Genomic DNA, 4,954 nt, shown 5'->3' with positions numbered 1-4,954 from the left:
TACAGATTCAGACTAACACGGCTACCCCCTGATACTTAACCAGGCTGTGTTTATCATCATCGTCATCATAGTAAATACAAACAACGGAAGCCAGATTTGTTGGGGGGGGGGGGGAGCGATTTGAGCAACAGACAGCTAGGGTCGGTTCTAAAGGTGTTGTAAATCTGCATGGCTGCACAAGGGACCTATGCTGATATACACCGGCTGGAGATCTGACCCGCGTACTTTAATTCTCCACTCGCAACTGCAGTGCAAATCTGGAGTGACTCCACTGAGTTCGATGGAACTGTACTGCTATAAAGCCAGTGAAAATAAGAATCAACCCCCCCCCCCCACAAATCCTGACTGCCCAAAACTAAGGGATGCACATTATAAATCCAACATTCTGTCCTCTATCAATTTGCATCTATCAGAGGAGCAAAAGTGCAGAGTTTCCCATCTGTTCTGCATTGCAGCATTGGCTAAATCCTTTTGGGCTTTCTTGAATTTCCATCAGCCCAACCCAGTCCAGCTGCAGGACCTTCCAGAGCTGCAGTGGCCCAGAGGGTCCTGAAGTGCAGCCTCTCACCCTCTAGCTCTTTCCTGCTCCTTGGACAGATCTGCTTTCCTTCCTTTGCTAGGAGTGCAAACTTTTTGCGCATAACTTCGTGCTGGCAGGTGGCCACCCCACCAACCCCCTTCCAAAGTCCAAATTAACACACGGCAGCAGCAGAAATTGGAGAGGAAAGGCCACAGTTTTATTTTACAACTCAATTAGCCAGTTTATACAGAGAAAACACCCTTACAACCAGGAGAGATTTTATATCCATTGGACCTTGCCAGCAAACAGATCTGTTCCAATAGAGAATAACATCTCTTTCCACTTGAGGGCACTCTCAGTTGCCAATCATACAAAGATCTGTCCCTCCCCTTAGCCCTTCACAGATCGAAGGTAAAGATAATGGGCCAAATCCCACCCTGATGCAAACTAAATGAAGTCAGAATGATTGCATCATTATTTAGCTTCAATAAATGGCCACAATCTGGAGGGCGTAAACCAAGATGTTCTGAGGTATTGCCTCATGCCTAATAGGGTAACCCCTCCTCTCTTCATCAAGCTACCAAGTGATTTAGCTGGAGTGAGGGTAAGGAATTCTTGTTGAGCCTGGATTTATTTTTATAAACATTATATGCAATTGATTCTCTTTCCTCTAACTCCCTCACTATCCTTGTTTCCCATAGATTTGGCCAATCTGCAGCCTCCTCCACCCAAACCCACGGCCATTCCTCAGAGGAAACATCTCCTGTTCTGACCTCACTCTCACCTGTGCTGGCAACTCTCCAACTGATTGAACAGTCTCTCCACCACTCCATCACAATCTCTAGCACCTCCACCCCACTTGATTGATTTGTTCTACTGAGCCCTCTTTTACTGACTCAGCTCCCACAACCCTGTGTCTTGATCCCCAAAATGCTACTCTGGTCCCCGCCTTTAATCAATTTGCCCCTATCAACACACACACTGTAGTGAAGCAGATGTTTGAGGCTGGAGCAGATGGCTGCTCCATTACTTAGGGCCTTAGGACTGGAGCCCAGAGGAGGGAAAAGGCATTGTCTCTCCTATACCACAGTATTTCCTGGCTGGTGACATCCCTGACACACAGGATGGAGGATTATTTGCAGATCCCAGTGAGAGGGCTGCACCGATGGAAGAGCTGTCTATAGAGGCTCTGTCCCAAGGGAAGAAAGCTTGGCTTTTGGTTAACCCAGAAAAGGAGGTCTTTTGATTTGCCAACAGGGCCAAATAATAAAATCACCATACCAGCCCAAGAAAGCCCATCTCCCAGGGAGAGAAACTGAGGCACCAAGGAGAAACTGCAAGGCAGCAGCTGCACATCTGTCATCGGAGTGGTAAGCCACATCCTCACAGCTCTATATCTTCCTACATGCTGAGATTTCCTGCCATTAGCAGCTATTAATGCAATAAATATAGACAGAATTGACACTACTCTTCAAACCTCATAAGACAAGATGATTACCACCAGCTAAACATCTACTTCCATACTACTGCATGGACAGCTCTGCTGGCAATGGAGCATCATCATCATTTTGTGTCAAAAATCTGCCAGTGCCTCTTTTTGTCACTTGTTTCAACTAAAAGCTGAGCTGAGCTGCTCTCTTAGAAAAAAAATAGACCTTCCAATTAGCTACTGATTACTAGATAAAAATAGGCTGGGGGCTGAACACCTTACTAGATTGCACAAGGCATCGTGTTCCCCCTGTGAGCGTGTTGAACTGATGAATAAGCACCAATAAAACATCACAAGTAAACTTCTTGGTGAAGGCCGTCAATTTACAAATCCTTTGTTCACAGAACAATCAGAATAAAGTCATGTCTTCATGGGGGAAAAATGTTTTACATCAAGATGATGAATTCAAGGTAGCTGTCTCCCTATAAATTCCTAGTGGAGACAAGACAGTGTCACTTTTACCTCGATGCAGCTAGTCAAGGTAACCCCAGGTTGGGGTACAGCGTAAATTACACTGCCTTGTCTCCATAAGGATTTTAGCTACCTTAAGTTCTCCATCTTGATGTAAAGACTCACCTATTTTTTGCATTAAAGACATAGCTGTGACCCTAAGCTCCCCTGTGTTCACACCTCATATGTTACTGCAATGAGGTTTGCACAAAATATGCCTTGTCCCAAGGTATCCTTTGAAAACTAATAGGCCATTGGTCCTTAATATCGTCGTAAAATACACGCGTTAACCTTATAAGTGATGTTATGAATTCCCTTTGTATAATGAGAACCCATATAAGGAGACAGCCTAGCCCAGTGGTGCCCGCGGGCGCCATGGCGCCCGCCGGGGCATCTATGTGCGCCCGCCTACTGACAAGGGAGTGCCGCTGCCGGACAAGCAGCCACCGAAATGCCGCCGAGAAGCAGCAACGCCAAGAAGCATCGCCGCCAAAATGCCTCCAAGAAGCGACAACATCAAGAAATGTCGCCGCCGAAATGCCGCTGCTTCTTGGCGGCATTTCGGCGGCTGTTTGTCCGGCGGCCACGCTTCTCGGTGGGCACCCGCCACACTGAAAGGTTGGGGACCACTGGCCTAGCCTACAGAGGTGATAAACTGGTTTCTCTTAGATAAAGGAATGTGGGTTTACCTCAATTTACAAATTAGTCATAACCAAAACTATCAAGCAAACAAGCAGGGGTTGTCTTGAGCCTGAACCTGGCTTCTGCACCCCAGAGAGACAAAGGAGGCCAAGGAGCCCTTCCTAACTTTGAGAACAAAGACAATTCTTTGGGACTATAAGGGACAGAGAGAGGGTCCATCTTTATCTGTCACCTAAGAAGACAAGAGAAACCAACACCTTATACGTCTGTGGAAGGTCCTGACTGAGCCAGCCAGCCATGCTGGACAAAGAATAATTGGTGAGAGAAACCATCTTAAACAAAGACTGTATCTTGTTTGATTACGTTTTAGACGTGTGTTTTCACTTTCGTTTGCTTGTAACCATCCCTACCTTTATTTCTTGTACAGTAACTCCTCACTTAAAGTCGTCCCGGTTAACGTTTCGTTGCTACGTTGCTGATCAATTAGGGAACATGCTCGTTTAAAGTTGCGCAATGCTCCCTTATAATGCTGTTTGGTAGCCGCTTGCTTTGTCCACTGCTTCCAGGAAGAGCAGCCCGTTGGAGCTAGTGGTGAGGCTTGGAACTAGGGTGGACCGTCTGCCCCCCATCAGCTCCCCTCTCCCCTAAGTTCCCTGTACGGCAGCCGCCCAGCAGGCTATCAATTGCCGGGCGGTTCAGCTGTCCCTCACCCCACTGCCATGTGCTGCTCCTGCCCTCTGCCTTGGAGCTGATCCTGGGGGCCTCCTGCTTGCTGTGCAGGGGGGTGGGGGAAAGGGTTGCTAATGTCAGGGTGTCCCTCTCCCCCTTCTCCTGTACCTTATCTCCACAAAGAAGTGGGGGGACACAACAGGGCTCAGGATGGAGGGAGTGTGCTGGCAGCAGCTGCTGTCTCAACTTGCTGATCTACTTAAAAAGACTGTACTTAGAGTGGGGTCAGCGTACTTAAAGGGGCAATGTGCATCTCTCTCTCTCACATGTGTGTCTCTGTCTCTCTCTGCCATGCTGTCTCCCCTCCCTCCATTCGTGCTGACTTGTAGAGTGTGAGGCTACATCAACAACAATGTGTTACCCCTTGAGGGCTCAGCCAAGTGCTAGTTCATCATTTAGCAGTAAGGCATTCCCTGGGAAATATCCTACCCTCTGACTTCACCACCTCAACCAAGCATCACAATCATAGAATATCAGGGTTGGAAGGGACCTCAGGAGGTCATCTAGTCCAACCCCCTGCTCAAAGCAGGACAAATCCCCAGACATATTTTTGCCTCAGATCCCTAAATGGCCCCCTCAAGGATTTAACTCACAACCCTGGGTTTAGCAGGCCAATGCTCAAACCACTGAGCTATCCCTTCCCCCTAAAGAAACCTGTAATAGGCAGGATTCGAACCTGCGCGGGGAGACCCCAATGGATTTCTAGTCCATCGCCTTAACCACTCAGCCATGACTACAACTTATTTTAGTTTTACTGTACATCATTGCTGTGTATAGGATTAAATTGTTTGCTTAAAACTTATGCTATGTATATATATTTGTCTGGTGAAAAAATTTCCCTGGAACCTAACTTCCCCTATTAACATTAATTCTTATGGGAAAATTGGATTCACTTAACATCATTTCGCTTAAAGTAGCATTTTTCAGGAACATAACTACAACGTTAAGCAAGCAAGTTAAATGTACTTGCCACCATTTAACTCATGTCCTTTTGTTAATAAACTTGTTTCACTTTGAATCTAAACCAACTCAGTGCTGTGTTTGAGTGGAAGTAATTGTTAATTCCAGTTAATGTGGCAAGCTTCTGGGCATGGTCTCTTTAAAGGAGCAAACAAACATTATTA

The 4,954-nt window shown here is 46.6% G+C and overlaps 1 non-coding gene across 1 annotated transcript; it reads right to left on the bottom strand.

Moving 5' to 3' along the window:
* Positions 1 to 4,485: 4,485 nt before the first annotated feature.
* TRNAS-AGA lies at positions 4,486 to 4,567 on the bottom strand. Its single transcript has one exon. It is a non-coding gene; the product is annotated as a tRNA-Ser (tRNA).
* Positions 4,568 to 4,954: the final 387 nt, after the last annotated feature.

This window comes from Terrapene carolina, unplaced genomic scaffold, assembly GCF_002925995.2.
Source record: "Terrapene carolina triunguis isolate 2854851 unplaced genomic scaffold, T_m_triunguis-2.0 Scaffold42, whole genome shotgun sequence".
Classification (NCBI taxonomy): domain Eukaryota; kingdom Metazoa; phylum Chordata; order Testudines; family Emydidae; genus Terrapene; species Terrapene triunguis.
The sequence above is the reverse complement of the archived record's forward strand: the minus strand, read 5'-3'. Positions and strand labels throughout refer to the sequence as shown.